Source organism: Triturus cristatus, chromosome 2_1 (genome assembly GCF_964204655.1).
Source record: "Triturus cristatus chromosome 2_1, aTriCri1.1, whole genome shotgun sequence".
In the NCBI taxonomy this organism is placed as follows: domain Eukaryota; kingdom Metazoa; phylum Chordata; class Amphibia; order Caudata; family Salamandridae; genus Triturus; species Triturus cristatus.
Window position 1 is genome coordinate 93,343,264 of NC_140581.1, and position 25,623 is coordinate 93,368,886.

At 42.9% G+C, this 25,623-nt stretch overlaps 1 protein-coding gene and 1 pseudogene across 2 annotated transcripts in view; both read right to left on the reverse strand.

Annotated features, from left to right (window-relative positions):
* LOC146863820 (aldo-keto reductase family 1 member A1-A-like) overlaps nt 1–25,623 on the reverse strand; it is a 193,475-nt gene that overhangs the window by 151,677 nt on the left and 16,175 nt on the right. Inside the window, exon 1 of one of the 2 annotated variants that reach the window (XM_085628236.1) lies at nt 24,727–24,987. The exons of the other annotated variant lie outside the window; for it this stretch is intronic. The gene's annotated coding sequence lies outside the window, so the exon portion shown is untranslated. Of the gene's footprint in view, nt 1–24,726; nt 24,988–25,623 lie in introns of those variants that run through there. 2 annotated transcript variants of the gene reach the window in all.
* On the reverse strand, nt 21,182–22,412 carry LOC146863822 (rRNA-processing protein UTP23 homolog pseudogene; annotated as a pseudogene).

A 25,623-nucleotide genomic window follows, 5' to 3' on the forward strand; every position in this document is an offset into this window, starting at 1 on the left:
TGCTCTTGTATTTCCGTCGACAGTATTTTCCACACCGATGACTTTGGAAACGTAGAACTTGCTCCTTTAACTTGTTCTCTTCTGTGCTTTTTGGTATACCACATGTTGCATATTCTTCAATGTAAGATAACACTGCTTCATCAGTATCTGTTCCAAACTTTGGGGCATCCTTGATCCACAGCAGCATATGAATATGAGGAGCACCTCTTGCCTGGTACTCTTTTCTCCAAAAGAAATCCACTACTTCTCCAAGGGGTGGATTTTTTTTATTGCAGATGAAGGACATCATAGCCTCAAATCTATGATTGAAATATCTGCAAACATTAACCGGATCCAATGAGCACAGTTCTCCTGCTGTCTTGTATTCGATGTTTTTAATGTTTGAATTGGCCTCTCGTAGAAAATCCAGTAAATCATCCCAAGCGTACTCGGCACAGCTTAGGGTAAGGAACCATGTTGGTGTTCCTAAATTGCGTAACATGCATTTTAGTTCACCATGGCGTCGGTACCAATATTCATTTGTCCCACGCTGACAAGCCATCAGATTGATCAGTTGTGTTTCCAAATGATCATCTCGGTGCTGCACTTTCTCCATAAAATCCTTAGCAGACACATTTTGTAAATGTACTCCACTTTTTAAAATGTGATTTACTGCATAAGACAGTGCAGACAAGTCGCTTTCAAATAAAAGATGGAACAAATAAGGAATACTTTGTCGAAATCTGGGATCTTCAGCATATAGTCTTGTAGTCCGATACTCTGAAGCTGGAATCTGTTCTGGACGTTCATCGTATCGTCCTCCTTTTCCTTTAGGAAACAGCTGGGGAAAACATCGAGCTTCCAAGCTCTCCTCCCATACACTCACGGGATTTCCTTTTGCTTTCTTCATCTGAAAGAGATCAATATTGTCTCCCATAACTTCTTTCGAATGGAGAGGATGTATGCTAAAATGTTCATAAATTTCTTCTTCCTTTGACTTGTCCACTTTTTCAATTTGTCCAGTTGGTGTTTCAGTGTGTTCTTGAAAATCTTCTTCTTCTTCTTCTTCTTCTATATAAATTGATTCATACCATTTGTTATTTTTTTTCAAATACAAATTTGCTCTTTGTACTTTCCGCACATCTACCAGCTCCTGCCAAATCTTCTTATTCTTTGTAGGTACACCATTAACCAGAATAATTAATGGTTCAGTTTCCAAAGTATCCGCATCAATAGTTTCCATATTTTTTTTCAAATCCAAGGGCAAATACACCACTCTACCTTTTAAACCTCTCAGTAAATCTGAAGGAGGTAATTTACCAGTTTTGGGCTCCATACGTACTATGGTCTGGAACGGATGAACACATTGAATGAGTATAGACTCATATGTATTTAATTCAGAAAGTTCAGCAGGAATAGCATCCAATTCTAAATTATTATGTACAGCTCTGGTCGGCATTCTATTTTCCTCTAACTTGTTGTAACAGTATTTACAAATACGCTGATCTTCACCCAATTCAAAACAATTTTCAAGAAATATATATGTGGCAAAATCCATCCACTTATAATTATCTTCATTTTCACTCTTTCTGTAGAGATCAACATTCCTAGTTTGTTTTCTATAATGAGTTCTGCGGCAACAAATACAAGTAACATTTGGTCTTTCATTAGAGACTATTGCAAATTTTGTTATGTGATCATTAAATGTGTTACTTACAGAGGGTTCTACATTCTCTTCCACTTCTGCCTCATTTACTGTGTCCTTCTCTGCACTGTTTTGTTCAGGACCAAAGTAACAAAACTGAATTTCATCAACAACCTTCTCTACATCTGATACTGTTCCTCGGAACAGAGCCCTATTCAATTCATTTAACTTTATTGCTGGACTTTTGGCAAAATACAACCGTCTCACAAACTTTCTCATTTCAGTATGATGAACAGCCAGCATCCTAAAATGATGGAAAACACTATTGCACACTTTTCTAGATAGACAAGCAAGAGAATGACCCTGCAAACCAGTATTCTCTCTCACTCTGCATGGATCCAGACTTTGAAGCACCTTAATCTTTTGTTTTACACTTTTTTTACTATATTCTCTTAGAAACTCTCGAAATCTGTCAATAGATTCCTGACGCACAGTGCAAATACTACTACAATTCCAAGTGTACACTGGGGCTTTAGGACGTCTCCCCATTGCCTCATCTGCCATCACTTGTACCTCATCTCTTGGAACCATTATCTCCTTCTCCATTATGCAACCATTTTTTACTTCGTATGAACGACCTCTGGTGTCAACTGCATGCAGCAAACTATTACTTTGAAAATAGCTCTCTTCATTAAAAAAAGGTTCACTACTTGAACTATGCATCCACTTTCCTAAAAACACTTTACAAAAGTTTGTTCTGTTCACTACTCTTTTGCTTTTGCTTTGTGATTTCAGTACATTAACCATTTTATCTAATGTACGCATCCTATTCAAAATTAATATGAATAGTTTCCTTTTTAATTCTAATGCTTTTGCTGCAATGGCTTCAATTTCTTTTTTTCTCTTGTAATATTTTGCCTTTTGCTTATATTACTTTACATCCTTTATCAAATTGGACATAACTCTTCTCTGAAACATTTTTCTACGTATCTCTTTAAACGCTGTTTTTCTGTTTATGTTAAACTTTTCAATTGCAGAAGGTAAAACTACAACTAAACATTAACTAAATTCTCAATTTTTTGCTGTTCTCTATGTTTTGTTACATTTTTCCGAGGACAGACATTTTGTACATTTTTCTTTGTTTTGAATATTTTGTTAAGAAATTGTTTTTTCTGCTTACCAGAAGATTTTTTCTTTTTCCCAACATGAGCATCTTCTACTAACTTTGGTCCTCCAGTTGTCTTCAAATATAGTTTTTTTTTTAGCGTTTTTTGAACTCGAGATTTTGTAGGCATCTTAAATTTTGTTCACTGTTCTTCAGCAATACCTGAAAAAAACTAAAAAAAAAATCCTTTATTGTATTTAAATATATTACTACATTTGTTTTCACAATAGTCACAAAACAAAATTTCTTTGCCAATTTGAATGCACACAAACTGCTCTTTTTTTTGGGCAAGTGAAAATCTCTTTTACAAACTGTCACATTATGAAACCACTTTTCAGATTTTTTAAAAAGCTCATGTCCACAGTGCTACACTCCAGCAAGGGCAACCAGCCTTAGTGAAGCTCAATGTATTTGCATTACAGACTGAAACCTGAAAACCCCACTCGCTTGTAAATACTTTGCATGACTATACACGGCAAGCACATGGGTGTGTGCTAAGACTCTGCTTCTTCCCCCAAAAATTCGCTCCCCCTTTCCATCTAATGCAACTGTGAAATCACCAGAGCAAGACGCAATAAATCTCTGCCTATAATTCCTCTATGCACACAGAGTCATGTTTTCACATTAGTCCCAAAACGAAATTTCTTTGCCATTTTGAAAGCACACTTACTGCTCTTTTTTTTTTGGGCCGAGTGAAAATCACTTTTACAGACTGACACATTATGAAACCTTTTTTAAAAATTTATTTAATTGCACATGTCCAAGCTGTTTTTTTTTCAGACAACCACCATGTGTATTCTCTGTGTCTGCCTACACTCCAGCAAGGGCAACCAGCCTTAGTGATGCTGAATGTATTTGCATTACAGACTTAAACCTGAAAACCTCACTGGCTTCTAAATACTGTGCATGACTATACATGGCAAGCACATGGGTGTGTGCTAAGCCTCTGCTTCTTCCCCAAAAAATTCGCTCCCCCTTTCCATCTAATGCAACTGTGAAATCACCAGAGCAAGATGCAATAAATCTCTGCCTATAATTCCTCTATGCACACAGAGTCATGTTTTCACATTAGTCCCAAAACGAAATTTCTTTGCCATTTTGAAAGCACACTTACTGCTCTTTTTTTTTCGGGCCGAGTGAAAATCACTTTTACAGACTGACACATTATGAAACCTTTTTTAAAAATTTATTTAATTGCACATGTCCAAGCTGTTTTTTTTTCAGACCACCACCATGTGTATTCTCTGTGTCTGCCTACACTCCAGCAAGGGCAACCAGCCTTAGTGATGCTGAATGTATTTGCATTACAGACTTAAACCTGAAAACCCCACTGGCTTCTAAATACTGTGCATGACTATACACGGCAAGCACATGGGTGTGTGCTAAGCCTCTGCTTCTTCCCCCAAAAATTCGCTCCCCCTTTCCATCTAATGCAACTGTGAAATCACCAGAGCAAGACGCAATAAATCTCTGCCTATAATTCCTCTATGCACACAGAGTCATGTTTTCACATTAGTCCCAAAACGAAATTTCTTTGCCAATTTGAAAGCACACTTACTGCTCTTTTTTTTTCGGGCCAAGTGAAAATCTCTTTTTACAATTTGAAATCACTTTTACAGACTGACACATTATGAAACCACTTTTTTTTCTTTTATTTAAATGCACATGTCCAAGCTGTTTTTTCAGACCACCACCATGTGCATTCTCTGTGACTGCCTACACTCCACCAAGGGCAACCAGCCTTAGTGATGCTGAATGTATTTGCATTACAGACTTAAACCTGAAAACCCCACTGGCTTCTAAATACTGTGCATGACTATACATGGCAAGCACATGGGTGTGTGCTAAGCCTCTGCTTCTTCCCCCAAAAATTCGCTCCCCCTTTCCATCTAATGCAACTGTGAAATCACCACAGCAAGACGCAATAAATCTCTGCCTATAATTCCTCTATGCACACAGAGTCATGTTTTCACATTAGTCCCAAAACGAAATTTCTTTGCCAATTTGAAAGCACACTTACTGCTCTTTTTTTTTAGGGCCAAGTGAAAATCTCTTTTTACAATTTGAAATCACTTTTACAGACTGACACATTATGAAACCACTATTTTTGATTTATTTAATTGCACATGTACAAACTGTTTTTTTTTCAGACCACCACCATGTGCATTCTCTGTGACTGCCTACACTCCACCAAGGGCAACCAGCCTTAGTGATGCTGAATGTATTTGCATTACAGACTTAAACCTGAAAACCCCACTGGCTTCTAAATACTGTGCATGACTATACATGGCAAGCACATGGGTGTGTGCTAAGCCTCTGCTTCTTCCCCAAAAAATTCGCTCCCCCTTTCCATCTAATGCAACTGTGAAATCACCAGAGCAAGACGCAATAAATCTCTGCCTATAATTCCTCTATGCACACAGAGTCATGTTTTCACATTAGTCCTAAAACGAAATTTCTTTGCCAATTTTAAAGCACACTTACTGCTCTTTTTTTTTCGGGCCAAGTGAAAATCTCTTTTTACAATTTGAAATCACTTTTACAGACTGACACATTATGAAACCACTTTTTTTTCTTTTATTTAAATGCACATGTCCAAGCTGTTTTTTCAGACCACCACCATGTGCATTCTCTGTGACTGCCTACACTCCACCAAGGGCAACCAGCCTTAGTGATGCTGAATGTATTTGCATTACAGACTTAAACCTGAAAACCCCACTGGCTTCTAAATACTGTGCATGACTATACATGGCAAGCACATGAGTGTGTGCTAAGCCTCTGCTTCTTCCCCCAAAAATTCGCTCCCCCTTTCCATCTAATGCAACTGTGAAATCACCAGAGCAAGACGCAATAAATCTCTGCCTATAATTCCTCTATGCACACAGAGTCATGTTTTCACATTAGTCCCAAAACGAAATTTCTTTGCCAATTTGAAAGCACACTTACTGCTCTTTTTTTTTAGGGCCAAGTGAAAATCTCTTTTTACAATTTGAAATCACTTTTACAGACTGACACATTATGAAACCACTATTTTTGATTTATTTAATTGCACATGTACAAACTGTTTTTTTTTCAGACCACCACCATGTGCATTCTCTGTGACTGCCTACACTCCACCAAGGGCAACCAGCCTTAGTGATGCTGAATGTATTTGCATTACAGACTTAAACCTGAAAACCCCACTGGCTTCTAAATACTGTGCATGACTATACATGGCAAGCACATGGGTGTGTGCTAAGCCTCTGCTTCTTCCCCCAAAAATTCGCTCCCCCTTTCCATCTAATGCAACTGTGAAATCACCAGAGCAAGACGCAATAAATCTCTGCCTATAATTCCTCTATGCACACAGAGTCATGTTTTCACATTAGTCCTAAAACGAAATTTCTTTGCCAATTTGAAAGCACACTTACTGCTCTTTTTTTTTAGGGCCAAGTGAAAATCTCTTTTTACAATTTGAAATCACTTTTACAGACTGACACATTATGAAACCACTATTTTTGATTTATTTAATTGCACATGTACAAACTGTTTTTTTTTCAGACCACCACCATGTGCATTCTCTGTGACTGCCTACACTCCACCAAGGGCAACCAGCCTTAGTGATGCTGAATGTATTTGCATTACAGACTTAAACCTGAAAACCCCACTGGCTTCTAAATACTGTGCATGACTATACATGGCAAGCACATGGGTGTGTGCTAAGCCTCTGCTTCTTCCCCCAAAAATTCGCTCCCCCTTTCCATCTAATGCAACTGTGAAATCACCAGAGCAAGACGCAATAAATCTCTGCCTATAATTCTTCTATGCACACAGAGTCATGTTTTCACATTAGTCCCAAAACGAAATTTCTTTGCCAATTTGAAAGCACACTTACTGCTCTTTTTTTTTCGTGCCAAATGAAAATCTCTTTTTACAATTTGAAATCACTTTTACAGACTGACACATTATGAAACCACTATTTTTGATTTATTTAATTGCACGTGTCCAAGCTGTTTTTTTTTCAGACCACCACCATGTGTATTCTCTGTGTCTGCCTACACTCCAGCAAGGGCAACCAGCCTTAGTGATGCTGAATGTATTTGCATTACAGACTTAAACCTGAAAACCCCACTGGCTTCTTAATACTGTGCATGACTATACACGGCAAGCACATGGGTGTGTGCTAAGCCTCTGCTTCTTCCCCAAAAAATTCGCTCCCCCTTTCCATCTAATGCAACTGTGAAATCACCAGAGCAAGACGCAATAAATCTCTGCCTATAATTCTTCTATGCACACAGAGTCATGTTTTCACATTAGTCCCAAAACGAAATTTCTTTGCCAATTTGAAAGCACACTTACTGCTCTTTTTTTTTTCGGGGCAAGTGTAAATCACTTTTACACACTGACACATTATGAAACCACCATGTGTAACTACAACAAAAACAATTCCCATTTCTATTATTCATTTCTTAAGTTACCACATACATACCCTCTCAAACTGTAAACTCACCTTTAAAATTAGTTAGTTGTGAAAGAAATGTGACACTCAAACAGCAGATTATCAGAGCCAGGATCTCTGTTGTGTTCACCTCTCTCCTCTCAGCAGAACCAGATAATGGCAAACTTTCCCTCTATTTTTCCACACATATACATGTAAGTTTCAAATCTCAGTGCTTCCCCCTTTTTTTCACATGTAATCACACATTTCTATTGGTTGAAAACGAACCCTTTTCCAAAAGTACCCTGCCCCCAACTTGACTTCTGCCTAGTACCCTTCCCCCAACTTGACTTCTGCCTGCTACCATAGCAACAGCTCATGGAACACTGCTGTGTGCAGTTAGGTCAGAAGTTCGACACACAATGTTTCAATTCCACAGAGCAAGAGTGCTTGACTTTTCAAACCTAACAGCAAATCCATAGTACTGTTCTTTGGTTACACATTTTTTTGTACCAATACAAAACATGCTTCTATTAATTTTCACATACAGCCTAGTTTTTATTCTAGAATGGTATGAAACAGCCAATCAGTTCTTTTTGTTTTTAAAAAAATATGTATGCCTCCATTTCCAAACTGTCTTTCTTTTCATATTGCCATTCTACTGAAAGACACCTCCTGAGTGCATCCAGATCTCCTTTGAAGATGTTCACAGTGTGGATTGTAGGGCACAGCTATGTCTTCTGGAGTGAAAAGTTTGCAGAGAAAACAGATATGGTGAGAGACCTTGCTTTGCCAAATGTAGACATTAAATGGATTGGTCAGAGAGGGTGGCACCAATTGATGCCATTGGTGAAATCCTTCATGCAAATCCAACACCCTGACCTCATAATAGTGAACTGTGGTGGCAATGACCTAGGCACTTTGACTGGGGTAGGTCTGGAAATGCTTATGAAGGACACCTTTGCACAACTGTTTTCACTTTTCCCTAAAACTGCCTTTGTGTTTTCCAACATATGCCAAAGGCAAAAATGGAACTGGTCCAATCATTTCTGTCCGCAGATTGACAAAGCAAGAAAGCACGTCAACAAATCTGTTTCTGCTTTCCTCCGTGACTATGGTATGGGTGCCATTTACCACAACAACTTGCGTTATGACATGCAAGACATTTATAGAGGAGATGGTGTGCACTTCAATGATGAAGGGAACAGAGTCTTCCTCTTGAACCTTAGACTCTGCATCGGTACTTACTTGTAGGTACCACTAAAAAAATGACTTCATAAACACAACAGCTCTTTTTAGAGCTCCCTAATTTCTAAACTCTTAAATCTGCTTTTCATTTATTTTTTTTTTTTACCGTATGCTTACCGTAAGCTTACCGTACGCGTACCCCGTGATTTTTTTTAAAATCAATAAATGTTTTTTTTTGTACTTTTCTGTCCTTCTTTGACCCCCTTACAAATGTTAGGGGGTCTGTAACTCTCCTCATTGCCCCCTTTCCTTGTTTTCACTCTTTTTTTTCAGAGTGAAATACACAAAATGGCGGCCGCCGCTTCCTGGTTTCGGCCGATTCGAATGTTTACTAAGATCTAACAGCCAATCAGAATCGCGCTCGCGCACGCCGCCGTACGCTTACCGTAAGCGTACGGTAAGCGTACCGTAAGCGGGCTCAGATATATATATTGATTTAAAGGCTATTTTCTCAGAATCTACTGAACAGATTTACACCAAACCTACAAAAGGCACTTCCTTGACCTAGGGACTACCTCTCTGCCAAATTTTGAGTAATTCTGTTCAGCCGTTCGGGCTGTAGCTCGTTCTAAAGGTCCTATGGAAAAATGCATGGGAAAAACGCGTTTTGGGACCCCCCTTTTATCTCAGCCCCCGCTTGACGGATCCCCCCGAGACTTTCAGGGTAGGAGCGGAGCGTCCCACCTATTTTGAGAAATTCGCGAGGATTCGTCGACCGGCGCCAAAGTTATTCAAAATAGAATGTTGAGGTTTTCCTATGGAAACGTGGTCCTAACTATAACTACCTACTGGCAACCGCCAGTAGGTAATATATATGTATATATGCATATTTGTTTGGGTGTTTTTATTGCACAAAATGCGGTGGTATAAAACCAATATCACATTCATGTTTCATGTTTCCTGTGATATACGGGTTTCATCATCATAATGACAGCCCTAAAATAACTCTTCAGAGCTCTGCCATTGTCAGGTATAATAGGATTATACAGCAAAGTTATCTAAATTCATTTTTTAGAAACAGATTTTTATTACCTTTTCAGTTAAGCAATACAATCAAACAATAATGTGAAATCTTTCTCATCTTACTATTCCCAATATATTTGAGAAATTATGCTCTCCCCTTAATGATCTCACCAGAGAAAGTTATCTAAATTCATGCAGCAAAATTGTCAAAATTATGTGGAAAATTGGCAGTGCTATTTTCATCCGTTTGATCTAGGAACAAAATATTTATGACCTATGCAAATTATATGGCAAATGCTATTAATCCAGAATTGTGTGGTTAATTCTGCTGTGACATAATTTAATTTATGAAAGATAAAGAAAATTGAGAGACTCTAATTCCAATTAGTGCCGATTGTTAGCTGAGGTCTGACTAACACATTGGTTTTCAAGCTAAACCGGGCCTTCGTGGTTTGTGATGCTACCAGAACCTCTCAATGTCAATACTGGGTCATATTGCGGTTATCAGTTATATGTCAGTCATATTAGCTTTATTTCGATAAAAACATATCTTAAAAGCTGTGAAACACAGGTTAAAAATCTACATTATACAAGGTACAAAACATTTTATCAAATATTAAAAATATTAAAAATACCCTAAGTGACTGAGTAACATAATTCATCAGAGGATCCTTATGATGAGATAACTAGCAATAGCACTAAGGATAATATTTACAAGATAAAAATATATGAGAAATACATTCAAAAGGTGCAAATAGCTCTTAGCGGCAACAATATTTAAGGATTAGCTTTCAGGGTTCTCAGTCTGATCTTCCATGCCCAGCTCAAGAATGTAACCATGCCGCACGCGTGTAGGGCTCGTGCATCAGATCTTAGGATGCGCAATGCCACGAGGTGGCTGCGAGTACCCAACTCCCTGCAGAGCGGTTTAAGCCAACGTTTCCTTGGTGCATTATAGGCCTGGCACACGAACATGACATGAGCTATTGTCTCAAGGTTTGCTTCGCAATTCGGGCAAGAGGCTAATGTCTGGTGGGGAGCCTTCCATCGAGCGGTCATTGCACGGGTGAGGAGTGAACCAACCCTGAACTCAAAATACAGAGCTCTGTCATAAGGTTTTTGTATGACATCTAGGTATGGTTCATAATAGGGTGGTATATTTATGCTGCATAAACTCCTCAGATAGCCTACCTAGTTTGCAATCTATAAAACCCTTATTGCGGACCCAGGACCAATAAACTATCTTGAGTTCTGCCTTTGGTGGAGAAGTTTTATTTATCCACGCCTCTTTAAGGCCAAGATCGTACAGCAATGTTTTTAGGTCCTTAAGCCATTTGATTTTATACCAGCCATCCATGTTCATTATTTCACTTAACCCCGCTGCATACTTTGCTAATTCTGGGGTCTGCCACAAACGAGCCCACAGCAAAAGGGGGCGGAGTCTAGCCAGATCTCTAAATGAATGACACCCTAGATCTTGCAGTAGGGGCCTAGTGGGGGTCCTCGGGGGCAGCATCATGAGATCTTTTAAAAATTTGTTTTCTGACCTCACAATTTGATCTAGGTTAGAAAATCCACAGATTTCAGCATCATAAAGGGCTGAACTCACTCCTCTAGCCTTATATATATCAATTGCGGGAGCTATAGGCCTACTTGTTGAGGTGTGATGCTCTTTAAGTATTGCCCCCGCTACCCTTTTGTGGTTCAAAAGCATTTTTTGTATGTGGGTACTCCAAAGCATGGAGTCAGAAATACGGATACCCGGGTAATCGAACGGGGTGACCCTCTCTAGCGGGACAGAATTTAAAACAGGTGGAATTCTAAGATTCTTAGGAGGATTCAACACCAAGTACTTGGTTTTCTCAGAATTGATGATCAATCCTCTATTAGTACAAAATGACTGGAAACTGTCCAACAAACCCTGCAAGCCCCTCGGGGTCTTGGAGATAAGGAGGGTGTCATCGGCGAACAGGAGGGTAGGAATTTTTTCGTCTGCCAGGGCTGGTGCGTCAGATGGTATTTGCTGCAGATGCTCCACCACCCCATTCACATACAAGGAGACTAGGGTGGGAGCTAAAACACAGCCCTGGCGGACACCCCTGTTCACCGGTATTCTAACCGTCTTCTGCCCCTTGGAGCCCCATCTAACCTGGGCATAATTTCCTTCGTGGAGACGCACCAGCAGATTTAAAATATAGTTGGGAACCCCCTGGTCAGCTAGGACCTTCCACAGGCGCCCTCGAGGGACTAGGTCAAAGGCAGTCTTCAAGTCTATAAATGCGAGATAAAGACTGCCTTTGCCTATCTTGACCATCTTCCAGTAACAGGCGCGGTGCGTCCATTGGTGCGTTGGGGCGTTGCCCACCCACCCCCGCACCTGCCCGCGCCCGCAGCTCCCTCCTCGGTATCTCTGAACTTAGTTTACTTAAGTTCAGAGACGCCGAGGGTGGGGAGAACTGACAATGCATGTCAGTCAGCATGACGTTGGACCGTGGGCGGTCCGGCGTCATGTTGACTGACATGCATTGTCAGACAAGCCAGGGAAAGGCAGCAAGTGCGCATGAGTGGGCATGGAGAGTAATTTTTAGCCCGTGCCCAGTCATGCGTACTTGTGTTTTTACTGCCTTGCGCATGCCCATTAGGAGCCACTCGGTCTCCTAATGGGCAGGCGGCGGGCGTAGCGCAAGCTGTGCCCTCAGCCAATCCTGGCGCTGCAGCAGCGCCAGGATTGGCTGAGGGGTTGCCACTCCAGTGCTGGCGTGGTGTTCCGGTTTGAAGAGGTCATAGGCGCCAACAAGGACCAGGAGCAGAGGCGGTCAGGTAAGTTTTTGTTTTAATTTTATTCAGTTCTCCCGCTGCTGGTGGTAGGGTTGGGGTGGTGTTTAGGGTTAGGTGGTAGGGTTGGGGTGGTGTTTAGGGTTGAAATTTGCTAGGATTCCCGGAGTCTAGGGCTCAGGGCCTGATTCAGGTTCATGCATAATGGTGTTGGGAAGGTTTTAGGGTGGTTTTGCAAAATCCCATCCAGATTTGGCTGATTTTGTGGGTTTGCGGGGGGCTTGTGTTTGGGTGAAAAGTCGCACCCCTTCCAGTGTATGGATTTGTGTAATTCTTGCTGAGATTCTTGGGAATGGCTGGAACTAGTGTCCCAGTGAGTTTGAAGATGATCGAAGTAGTGGAAGTGCGAGAAAAGAGCATTTTTTGTGAAGGCCCGGATTGCAATGTTATCCAATGGGCGGTGTTGGGGTGCGTGGAGAAGTGTTTGTTAGGGGGTTCCACTGGATCGACAGGAACAGGGCTGCTGTGAGTGGCAGGGAGATGGAATTGATGGGTGTGCAGGAAGTTTGGGAGGAATCGATCGATGGGAAGGGTGTTTTTTGGCAAAGTCGAGGAAGGGAAAGAGCTGCCATAAGAGCCCATGTTAAATGTGAGTTTTGCATGTTTTTGGGGTTCGATTGTAGGGTGTTGCAGGTGGTTCCGAGTGGATTTGCTTAGCTGGGATCAGAGTTGGGAAGGTCTAATTTTGATTGCAAGTGTTTTGAAGAAAATCCATGAAGGGGAAGGTGTGTTTTGGGCCTAGTTTCAGAGTGCGTTTTGACGCAACTTTAGGCCTTTGGGAGCTGGCGGTAATGCACATGTTTGGGATGTTAATTTAGGGTGTTCTAGGTTTTTGGGAATGGGTTTAGGGGTGTGGGAGCAATGGTGGGAAGGTCTAGTTTGTGTGAAAAAGAGCAGTTTGGTTGTAGTTGAAGGGGAAAGGGTAATTTGGCCCTGTTTTCTAGGTGTATTTTGTGCCATTGGCGAAGATTGCCTGTACTGGGTAATTGCAGGTGTGCGGGATATGAATAAGCTAGAGCGATAGAAATAAACAGATAGCGGTTGGAGAGAGAGAGGTGAGGAGAGGTAGAGGCGAGGATAAACGGAAGCGTGTGCACCACACCAGGCTTGGCAGCTTTATCTCCCACCTTTGCGCCGAAGTGGTAAGCTAGCGTCCAGGTTATGTTACGGGGCACTCCTCCAGCACTTTTACGCCCCGCCATTCTCAAATGTCACCAGCCGCCCATGTCCAGTAAAGGAGAATTAACCTGAACACCTGCTCAATTGTCCCTGTACCTGCCCTAAAGCCTGCTTGGTAGTTGGAGAGGATCCTATTTTCTTCTGCCCATTCCAGGATTCTCTCCAACACCACCCTCCCAATGACCTTTTGCACAGAATCAATTAGGCTTATTGGGCGATAGTTAGCAGGGTCGTCCCTAGCGCCCTTTTTGTAAATAGGGACCACCTCTGCTCCTTTCCAGGAGTCTGGTATCGGAGAGCCGGTGTCAATGGCATTAATAAGAATGGTAATAAGTTTCGCCCATTTAACGGGATCTGCCCGAAGAAGATCTCTGGGAATGCCATCTGGGCCTGCTGCCTTAGCTGGAACTATATGCCGAATGGCGGTTTCCACTTCCAATTCAGAAAAGGGATAGCTGTTTAAGTCCCCTGTGGCTATTCTGGGATCTATTAATGTGTCTTTCAATGAAAGATCCTCAGAGACAGAATAAAGTTTCAGAAAGTGGTCAGTTATATATTCGCATTCATTCTCTGTCTCTTTGTGCACTTTTTTACCCATCACATTGAACTCTGTCCCTCTGTGGTTTATCTGCATAAAACTTAACATACCAACAGAAAATAAGACGTGCTAAAAGTTATCCAAATGACATGCACATTCATGAATTCGTAAAAGAAGTACATTACATTTTGTTCCCGCGCCCCCAACCCCCTTTGGACCGGGCTCTCTTGATGAATCCACACAAATTAGAAATTTGAAAGAGTCGGCTGAACACGCTAGATGTCTGCCAAATGTCATACAAATTCAGGGAACAGCACTAAAGTGATAAACAAATCAATGCACATATATATGCCACAGGCGCCATAGAGCCCGTGTAGTTATGGTGAGGTCAGTGTTTCCACTGAAATGCCCTTGTTTGTTTTCTTAACAACTTTGGTGTTTGATAAATTTGCAAAAAGGCTTTCCCGAAAAAGTGCATCCATGGTGGGTTCTTCATGGCACGTTGCATGCAGATCTGTCAAGGGGAGGGGGGGGGGGGAGAGAGGGGGGGGGAGCAGGGCTCCCAATAGCATGTTATTTAAAGTGCTTTAGCCATGAATGCTCATACACGTATGTATTACTCTATGGCAGATGTCCAGCTGCAGTTTACTACCACAGCACCTGCCAAGTCAGCATGAAGGAGGGAAGCCGTTTCCAGCCTCCCAGATCGCATGCTATAATGACTTTACATCGGGAGACAACTCTTGTAATACACACCAGGAGGGCTTCCTTTCCACGCCGCACTGCGCTCTATGCAGCTTGCTTATATGTACCGCATGTTATAATCTATTATCCCTTTGGATCTTGCTCTAATTTTGATGCAAATGTTCTGACGTTTGTTGAGATACATATGTGCAGGAAGAGCAGTGATTTTCCAGCCACAGTTATCACGCGCACGATGACGCAATGCTCCAGTCCAAACTCTTAAAACTGTTCAAATGGAATTAACCCGGGGACGTCGGCCTAGTTAATGATTGCCGCTGTGCCAACCTTCACCCTCTCTGGCGTGGGCACCGTGAGATCAACCATAACATTCACCCACTTACACATGAGTGAGCGCCTGCGGACCGTCGAGCAGTTTTAATTAACCACCAATCTATCGATTAACGCCAGGTGAGGATGAAGGCAGATAAAAAATGAATTCCCTGAACACACCTGAGCCCGCGAAAAGACTTGTTTTCAATAATCCAAAAACCTCTGCGTGGGAGAGTAAGGCTTATGATTGGAGTACATATCTCACTTTCAGGAGGTTCACAAACATGAATCAAAATGTAAGCAAACACAGGTGTAAGCGTCGTGAATATGGGCAGAAGTGCATCCCACGCGCTGTACTTTCTATTTCCTCCATCAGGAAACTCTTTTCCTTTTGGGAAGTCCCTTCTCCTTGAAATAAGGGGGTGTGTTAATGCTTTGCGCGGCTAATCTGCATATGGCATTTCTTTTGCTTTAAGGGATTGCGGGGAAGTTGGCAGGGAACCACTCTTGGGGACGTTAAACGATGCCTAAAAATGTTAATCTTTTAGGATGTTCGTCACCTATACACTAAACTTAGTACCACGCAAACTCCACAGTAATGCAAGATTTTACACAGCAGTAAGTAATCAGTGGCGCCCCCCCCCCCCCCCCCCCCCCCGCAATGGCGGAGGAGCGTTGATCCACTGTCAGGCTCAGAGCCAGCAAATGGAAAATTAAACGATGTTCTATTTCACATTTGCCGGCTCTTAGCCAGCGGTGTTGGGAGGGGCGGGCGAGGCATGGGAGGGGGGAGGAGGAGATCTAGTGCACTCCACTCCCTAAGTGCTCATGTTTGTTTGGCCGACCGTCTCAGGCAAATAAAAGTTGTGCAACACTTTTTCTAGTTTTTTAAAAGTACATGTTCTCATAATTTCGCAGGATGTGTAAATAAGAGAGGGTTAAATGAAAACATGCCCAAATGTCAAACATGGTGCCCAGCTTCAGGGGAACAAAATCTCATCAGTAAAGCAGCTTAAGTCTTTAAATCTCATACAATTTACATTCACCCATAAAACTACCAATTGTCAGAGAGGTGCACTCAGACGAGGACACCCAGCTCATTGTACCGAGGGAATCAGGTGCACATACCGATGAGTTTCAAGCCGGAAACTCTTTTTTATTGTAATTCAAGTACAGAAACAAGAGACAGTCGCATTCATATCGATCGACATGTATTTACAATGAACATGTCGTACCTCTATCAGGACATTCCTCTTCTTTTTAATATACTACCTTGTTTATCCCTCTGCCCTTTTGTATGGCTCTACCCAGTCGCTGTCATATTTCGCCCTTATATATCTCCAGGCAGGGGGTTGCTGTTGACCGGTAGGGAGAGCGCCCCTCTGCTCTCCTTGGGGGTGACTCTTGGTCCTATATGTGTGGGTGGATTACAGCCGAGCAAATCAAGCTGGGCTGGTCCCGCGGGGCAGGGTCAGGAACGGATGACATATTTAATCCCCTTTTACAATTTGGCAGATGAGCCAAAAACAATGAAGTGGAATTGGTTTCAAGAGGCACAAGCTTTGGATCAAATACTCCCATGAAACACCCTTTTCATGCTCTCACAGGTAATAGCAGCACCTGCATATTTTTTTTTTACTGTAGCAACAACGCTGGCAATTTCGGTGAAGAACACCAAATAAATATATTTTTTTTAAATACATGCGCTACAATAGCAGTTTTGTTTTCCATTTTCAATGTTTCTATTCCAGTCTACTTTACTGTACGATGAATAGGAATACTGTTCGTTGATAACAAAAATAATGTTCTTTTTACAATAAGCCTATATCTTTCTTTTTAGGTCGAGCTTGGGCAGCGCATGCGCTGCTCTGCGAGCCATGCTGTATTGTAGTATGTACTTGAAGCCCCGCCCACTGTCCGCCCATATTGGTCATTGGCTTGTGTCATTGTCCTTTGTAAATGCTGGCTTCTGATTCGTTTATTAGGTGTGTTAGTCCCTCCTTAGTACCGCCTTGTCTTCATACGTAAGCTACCATAAGGTACGGGCTTTTTAGGTCTCGACCTTGCTATCACGTAAGCGATCGCAAAGCGAGACTATAGAAAGCGGGTTTGAAAAGTGCTCCCAAAAAGCGGATGGCATGGCTAGCACGCGCACAATCACGCGCATCGTGCCGCCATGCAATCCGCCTTTTGGAAGCACTTCAAAGGGTCCGCTCTCCCGCCCCCAAGCGCGCGCGCGCCATGCTCCGCCGGGCTTGTCTTGTTTTTCTTTTTTTTTTTTTACTTTATGCGTGAGGCGCGCATGCGGCCAATGCTTTGTACTGCGCTCCATCACTGTTCCATTTGTTATTTCGGCTATTATGAATGCTACATATTGTGGGTGCATTTTTTCTTTTAAGCTCATTTTTATAGCTTTCCTTGTGTGCGCCTCCACGCTAATTAGAAACACATGGCCCCACAAGCTGCTGCCTTCCCGCAATGGCTAACGCTTGTTGCCCCAACGCTTTCACTTTAAGAACGGGCTGCGCCCACACAGCACTCGCGGGACATGAGCTTCGACGGCCACTTCTTCTAGATTTTGAAGGAGGGAAACATGAATAACCCAATACCAATGTTTTCACTTATACTGTGTTTGTACCGTGGTTGCCAGTTGGGGAGAGGCACGGAGTGATCCATTGTTAGAAATGCCTTTGAAACTCTCCGGCAGGGGAATCCCCAGCATCCACCCCAGCAGCATTGGCAGCTAGCAGCCCAGTCGTGGATTCCCAACGTTGCACTCTGCCTGGCCCGGCTACACCCATCCCGCCGCAGTCCTGCAACTCACGGCCCCTGCCCTGAGGTTGGGAAAGCCTCTGCAGTTGGAGCGACCAGAGGAGCAGCGAGGGGCGCGAGCGGAGGTGCTGCTGCCTCGTCTCACCGATCTGTGACTTGAGCCACTGGTTACTTCCTGGCTCTTACTCAGAGTTGGTTATCTGACATAATATAACGTCAGGCTACACGTCCAGCGTGCACCATCTGCAAAGGGGAGATTTGTCCGTTATGTGGGAAATGGTTCTTAAATTCTGGCTCGCATCCAACTATAAAATATAAAAAAAAATAGCAGCTTCCCGTTTCAAATCTCCGGAATTCACAAACCAATATAATGGTTTGAAAAGCTTTGTCAGATACACACCGACTGCTTAAAATGTCCGTCATCAACTATAGCAGGACTGGTTTAATAACGCAATTGATGCGGTGGGCTCCACCTCCACCACCTGACTGACTGACATAGCAGCCCAGGTACCTCTGAGCTAATAAGTTAGTTTCCCAAACCTCAATGGATAGACGTCGGCAGGATGAAATGCGGAGTTGCAGTTTGAGCCTGTGGCTGCAGGTAGCAGTCAGATTTCATCAGAGATTGATCAATTCACAATGTTTCCTCAAATACTATGTTGACATCGATTAACTCGATTTTCTGCAGAACATTTGAATGTTGTGCGTTTTAAAAAAAAAAAAAAAACTTTTTAAACAACAATCGTGGTCCACCATAATGATTTCTGTATCTTTAACCATAGCAGGAGTTATCGCAATTGAAGAACACCTTAATATTAATATGTGTTTCCTTGCGTGTATTGTTAAACGGGATCGAATTCTGTTGTGCATTTATTTACATTTTCTTTTTATTTTTACTGTGGTTGTTTTTAAATCAGAAATAAGTAGCATTTAAATATAAATGCATATAAACAATTAACCTCTGCTCTGCTTATCAAGCTCGGCAAACGGAGCCTCAGGAGTTACTGATTGCTAATCTCCCGACCCCCGGGGAATAGGGCGGGGAAGGGCATCAGGGAGGGGCTCGCATGGGTGTGTACATTGATCGCACTGTTAGATTGCACGATCAATGTCTTTATCCACACTGGCGGGGGGACTGCATTTGAGCACACGGCCCGGGCTACAAGAGCAACACAGGCCCAGCTGGTACCAAGCTAAACTCAAAGGGCGAGTCTAAGAAATGGGGCTTTAAATGCCCCCCTCCCCCAGCCCTCCACCTTCTCCAAACTAGCGACCAACAAACTTCCAGCAGTCTCACCCTCAATTTGCGTTTATATGGATCGCTGCTGTGTCTGTCTGGATGGACACTGTACCCAATATAATAGATTGTAATAGTTGTTTAGTTGAAACTAGCCTTATCCAATCAGAGCAGTTGTTGGGATAGCAGTTTAGCACATGCCGTAGAACTGACAACGACTTGATCCTATGAGGTTCAGGGGGTTTGTTCCACTGTAGACAGTGCGCGCCAAGCTGTCTCAGGAACAAGCATTTGCAATGAATAAGGTCTCGCATTTACGCCAAGCTGTCTCAGGAACAAGCATTTGCAATGCATAAGGTCTCGCATTTACGTGAGTTAAAGCTCTTTCCATTGTAAATGACAATGTCTTTTCTTTTTGTTTTAAAATCCAAAACCAAAATAAAAGCATTAGCCCTTTACAATGCCAATAGCTCAATCTTGCGTAACTGCGAGACCTATTGCATTGCAAATGCTTGTTACTTTGGTTGTTACACGGTAGGTCTTATTTAGTCTGTAAGCATTATTTTCTTAAATGCGTTTCACCTACTGCAGACACGACATGCTTTCCTACAACATTAGCACACCATGCGTGCTTTGACTTTACAAGCAGCCCAGACAATGGCGGTCGAGGTCTCGCATTTTCAATAATTTGAGCTATTGGCATTGTAAATGATAATGCCCTTTATTTATGTTTTAATTATAAAAACACATAAATAAAAGGCGTTTTCATTTACAATGCCAATAGCTGAAACTCTCGCAAATGCGAGACCTATTGCATTGCAAATGACTGTGTTTTTCAAGAAACTGGGAAGTGGTAGAAACCGCAAACTGACAGCGTGCGCAAACTGTCACACGCGCATGACTCATATGTACTAAGATAGTTTATACCGCTGCCTTCTGAAAAGGGCAAATCATGAATTCACCAGAGAAAAGGGGCATGTAAAGCTACTTGCACTTCTTGTATTTTTGTTTTTTAAACGCATAGTTTTTTAAGGTACAAGTTATTATTTTGTGTAGTGTTGCCTATCTTTTCCAGGGCGGGTGATTTGTTTTTCTAGCCAATAGCGGGACTTATTGGGCAGGGCAGGCAACCAGCAATGCCTTTTAGCCTGTCAATCAGCATAAACTAGTCTTCCAATTGCCTCTCCTTGCCTTCGCTTAGCCAGTCCTTCATATGTTGAAATCAGCGAAAGCCAAGCAGAAGCCCTTGGATTATTGTCGTGGGGTGGAAGGTAAGGGCTGTTTTCCTGAACCTCTTCGGAGGCGAGAGGATTGGCATTTACGCTTCACTCGTGTGGAGTAGATAGAAGCTGTTTACCGTACGGCAATGACTACTAGAAGGCGGAATCTGCCCTTCGTCTCTAGACCCTCTTCTCACCCCGAAAAGCTGTGTCCATGAATCCGGCAGACTGGCCCTTCACCAGTGACACCCCCAGAAAGGTCCTGCTTCCGTGACCCCCCCATAAAAAATTTCAGTGCTTCGCCTGACTTCGGTCTCGCATTTGCGAGAGTTTAAGCTATTTGCATTGTAAATGACAATGCCATTGCAACAAACTTTATTTCGGTCTGTAAGACCTTAAAAACTGAACAATACAAGTAATACATAAAACAGCCAATATACAGGCATGCATAAAAGCAAAGTTCAGTTAAAAACTCTATTAAAATCCAAAGATTTGTGTGGATTTATGGATTCTGCTAATCAGCAAACACCGATTCCCCCTTAGCAGATTAGCAGCTTCAAGTTTTAATAGTTCAGTAATTTCAAAATTCACAATATATCAAGTTGGAAACCGGTTGGAAATACATTTTTGGAAAATTAAAATAACAAAAGTAACAGAATAATATCTAGAAAAAGATTATTTTAAAATTACAAAGCTGAGTTTAGCAAAGACCTCCGATGGTGCCACATTGAGTTCAGGAAACGGGAAACTGCAAAAACGATGAGTGGATGGGAGTCCGTTCGCAGTAGTCTAAATGCCTCCGCAAACTGCCTAAACCCCAGATTCCTGCAAAGCGGAACTAGCCATCACCGTGTATTGATATTTTAAGAGCCAAAACATAAATAAAAAGCATTGTCATTTACAATACCGATAGCTCAAACTCTCGTAAATGGGAGACCTAATGCATTGCAAATGCTTGTTCTTTACAGTTTACACTTTTACAGTGGTGTTCGATAATTGTTTGGGTACAGGACTTCCAGTAGATTTAGAGTGTTTCCGTTTCCAGCAGGTGATGTTGCAGCGGGTTTTGGTGGCGTGGGTCCATTTTAGGTCGAGCCTGGACAGCGCATTCGCTGCTCTGTGAAGCATGCTGTATTGAGGTAGAGACTTGAAGCTCCGCCCACTCTCTGCCCACATTTTTCATTGGCTTGTGTCATTGTCCACTGTTAACTGTGGCTGTTCATTGGCCAAAAGGCTTAGTAGTCCCGCCTTGGTGCGGCCTTGTCTCATTTTGTAACCTCCCATGGTGACACCCCCACGTGTGTTGCAGCTCGGTAAGCTTTAGCTACAGCCTCCGAGCACTATTTTCTCAAATAGCATTGCCCAGGCTGCTGTTGCAGCAGAACACGCTCTCTCATAACGCGTTTTTAAAATTTTTATAACACGCACTTGCAATGCAATAGGTCTCACATTTGCGAGAGTTTGAGCTATTGGCATTGTAAATGACAATGACTTTATTTATCTGTTTTAAAAACAACACATAAATAAAAGGCATTGTCATTTACAATGCCAATAGCTCAAACTCTCATAAATGCGAGACCTATTGCATTGCAAATGCTTGTTCTTTTTCTTCAGGCAGCTAAAAGGATGAGGGCCACTTCTCCTCTTACGTTTATGACCTCTGCGGGCCGAGTCTTTTTATATCCCCTCTTGTTGTTTGAGAATGTCAATGCTTTGATGCTGGGGTACTGGGACGAGCTGGGTTACCTTCATTGACTGGACAAACGCAAAGGACTTTGGAGAGGATTTGTCCAGCACCATAGTGTTCTGGATGATGAAGAGGAGGGGAACCCAGGCCTTTTCTTTCCTTTTTCAGCCAACTCTTGATCCTGTGTTGCAATGAAGCAATGATGCGGGTGCCTCCTGCAATCGTAGACAAGAGGCATGCTTATCCGTCAACTGGACTCTCAAAATAAATACAGTGACATCGCTGTGCAATTACTTTTGCACCATACAACTCCATTAGAACACCGCCGGTGGTACAGAGGGTAACCTCGCCCAGTAGGTGTTTGGTAAGCTGTTCTTTGATCTGGATCTGGCCACGCAGCGCTGTCTGGCAGAAGGTCCCATCCAGTAACACCTGGAAAGGCTCCCTCAGCCCAAAGTTAGGCTTGTAGGAGGACAAAGTTTTCTTGGCGCGTCCCTGCCGCCAAGTCTTCATGTCGCAGGACTCCAAATTCTAGTTGCTCATAAAGCACAGGGGTGACACGGCAGTGGAAGCAGCACAGTACACTGTTTCCGGAGTAAACACAAAAGAAGGACAACCCATTCACATTGTTTAATTAATTGTACTGCCCACAGTGCGACTTGTGCTTTGTGTCTGAAGACTGGATTGTTAAACATTTTACACAGTTTAGCATTAAATAGAAAAGATTCAACACACAGTGTAGTGCAGTGTGTTTGTGTTGCACATAAGACAAAAAATTGTTAAGGTGGGGGGGGCAAAAATATGTCCTTTTCTACTCCCATTGAGAATTTTGTTTGCTGCTACTACACACACAGAGGAACAGATTTGCGCCAGACGTGGCATACAAGTAGCACTTTACTCAGGAACTGTGCTTTTTGGGGGTTGGTGTGAATCCATGGGTAATTCTTGATATATTCTCATTTGAAAGCAGACTTGAAAGGGTTAACACTCCTACATCTTGACCGCCTAAAAATGGAATTTCTAAAATTGTGATTTCTGTCAAATACATAAAAAAAATTTGAGAAACATGTTTGGTTGATGAAGTGAGGGGGGGGGTCAATTTTTTTCCAGAGAGCTATTGGAGGGACCTGACCCAGGAGAGTGCTTGGGGCCACTCAGAAGTGTGTACTGGTGGCGTATCTTACTGCTCCATATTTACAGGGGCAGGAAAAGCCACCCTGCATTCTACAGCAAGCATTGAAAGAGGAAAATGCCTGTAGTGATTGGTTTTTGTGCATGAAGGTGCCCTTTTCTGCACAAAAACAATCTCCCCATGACGCAGGCATCCTTGCACCATGGGTGCCTGCGCCGGCGCATGGCAGCAGTTTGTGCCCCAGCGCAGGGGGAAGCACAGAGATGCGACATATTATTGTAAATATGTCGCATCCCTGTGCTTTGAAAGTGACTCAGTGCGGCGCAACCAAATGGCTTGCGGAATGCACGGAGTCACTTTCATTGTAAATCTGCCCCAGAGTACTTACCTGTTCCACGTTTTCTGCGCTCCGATGTAAATTCTTAAGGCCTCTTCTGATTGCTGGAAATGTTGCTTATCTCTATCGTCAGCTTCTGGATACACCTAAGATTTGTTTCTTTGTTGAACACTTTTTGCTCGGGGGTTTTACGTACAGATCGTTAATACTGTCTTTTTTTTTACAACCTTGTATTTTAACGATATTTTATCTCTTAACACGACTGATTTGTTTTATATTTAATCTATCATGTTGATGTATTTAGGCAATCTATTTATATTGCTTTTTTATCTGCTTCCACTTTATGATGTACACTTGTATGATTTAAAAAAAAAATCGAATACAAGTTTATTGATTGATTGACTAGCACGCTTCACTTCTAGGCACTACCTCATGCCCGTACGCGTGAGGATTTACAGTTTATCTACATATGCCAGCACGTCTATTCTTGAATTTCTTACATCCATGTGTATGTGCAGCTAAGTGCCATCCGCGACACAGTTTGAGCATTTGTGGACATAAGAGCAGGACTAGGGTCGCCTTCTCACTCATCACATTAAGGACACCGTTTCCAGTCCTGGATGGTTCACCTACAATTGATTCCTATGGGGTTTGTTGTTCTAAATAGGTTAATGGAAGCAAAGCAAGACTACAATACCCAGAATGCACTAGGGTTGTCACAGACAAGCCCAAGTCTGAAAACAGTATTTATATAATGACATGGAGTGAGGTGCCCACCCTGCAGCTTGAACCAAAAGCCATCCCAGTAGGGCCACACTACTCTAACACAGTTTTTGTTCATTCATACATTAGAAGATAATGTTTTTTGCCTCAAATTCACGTTGGGGGGCATCAAAAAACAACAATAAGGTACAACTCTGGTCCTTGAGCACAACATGAGTGCCAGCTCCGGGGTCATGTTTCTTTCTTTGCCTCCATTAGACTTCCACCTGGAGATTTCTAAGACCAGGGTCGGACAGAGAACAGGAGCAAACCCGTTGTAATGCCGGCCTCGGAGGGCTCCAGAGGAGTGAGTCCGAGCCGCGCAGGATTCCGCTCACAAGCAAAACAGCATTCGACACAGCAGGGGTGTCCCGCGACTACAGCTCCCAGAATGCATTCGGCTGATAATGAATGCCAGGGCTAGAACCTGGTGTACCTGGTCATAGCGAGTGAATAGGTAAGCTTAAACGTGGAAGCGTTCCTGCGGAACCTAAAGTCCCTTAACCTAAAATGTACGGGCTAGAGTGAGCCTATTTCTACACAGAAGACACCGCACAGGCCCTGCCGTGAACCCGGTGCCGGAGACGGCCTCTTACCTGCAGGAACAGCACAGCCTCTGCCCGGATCTTGCCGCTCGATGGAGTCCGCCTCCGTCTGCACGCGCAGCGGCGGGCACGGCTCAGGTCAGCCCGGAGTTAGGTATTATCCAAACAGGTAAATAATTATGTGTTGAAATTAAACTGAGCGCCTCCTCTGGGAACACAAATCCGCGTATTCAGAGACTGCGTCGCCCCTCCGTGCCAGCTGCCACATCAGCAACCCTCGGTGCCAATCACTGCAGAGCCGCCCCCCCCCCCCCCCCCCGCCCCCTTCACCTGGCTCAGCACGTGAAACCTTTATGTGCAAACCCTTTCATTATTGCAGCTCTCTGCACCTTTACATTTTTCTGTCTCTGTTTGCCCCCAGTTATTTTTTGGCATTTTATTTGTTGAAAGGTTTATGTTAAAAGGTGTGGGTAACTCACTTTTGGGCGCAGGATTTTAGTGCTGTAAGTAGACCTTTATCAAAGAACCATGCTCATCACAAAATGATAGCCTAGTTCCACAAACAACCAACTAAAGAGCTTTAACTTCTAGTAATTTAAGACGTAGTAGGAAACATTCTGCCTTTTTGGGATTGACCATAACGGCAGCAGCACTTCCATTGAGAGTAAGTGATTTATAGATATGCCAGAAGCATCCTTCTGCTTACACTTAACAAAGTTCCACTGTGGCCTTCCAGCATGAATGAAAAGAAAACACGAAGCATCCCCCAGAGTTGTATCAGCAAAACAAAAGAAGTCCACAGCAGCCTCCTTACACAGAGCTCACCCCTAAACACCCCCCCCCCCCTTCAACACACCCGAGCCCCAAAGCCCACCAGCAAACAGACCAGCTCCCCCCTCCTGCTCCATTCCGGCAATGCAGGCGGAGCCCAAGAGGTCACTCAGGTCA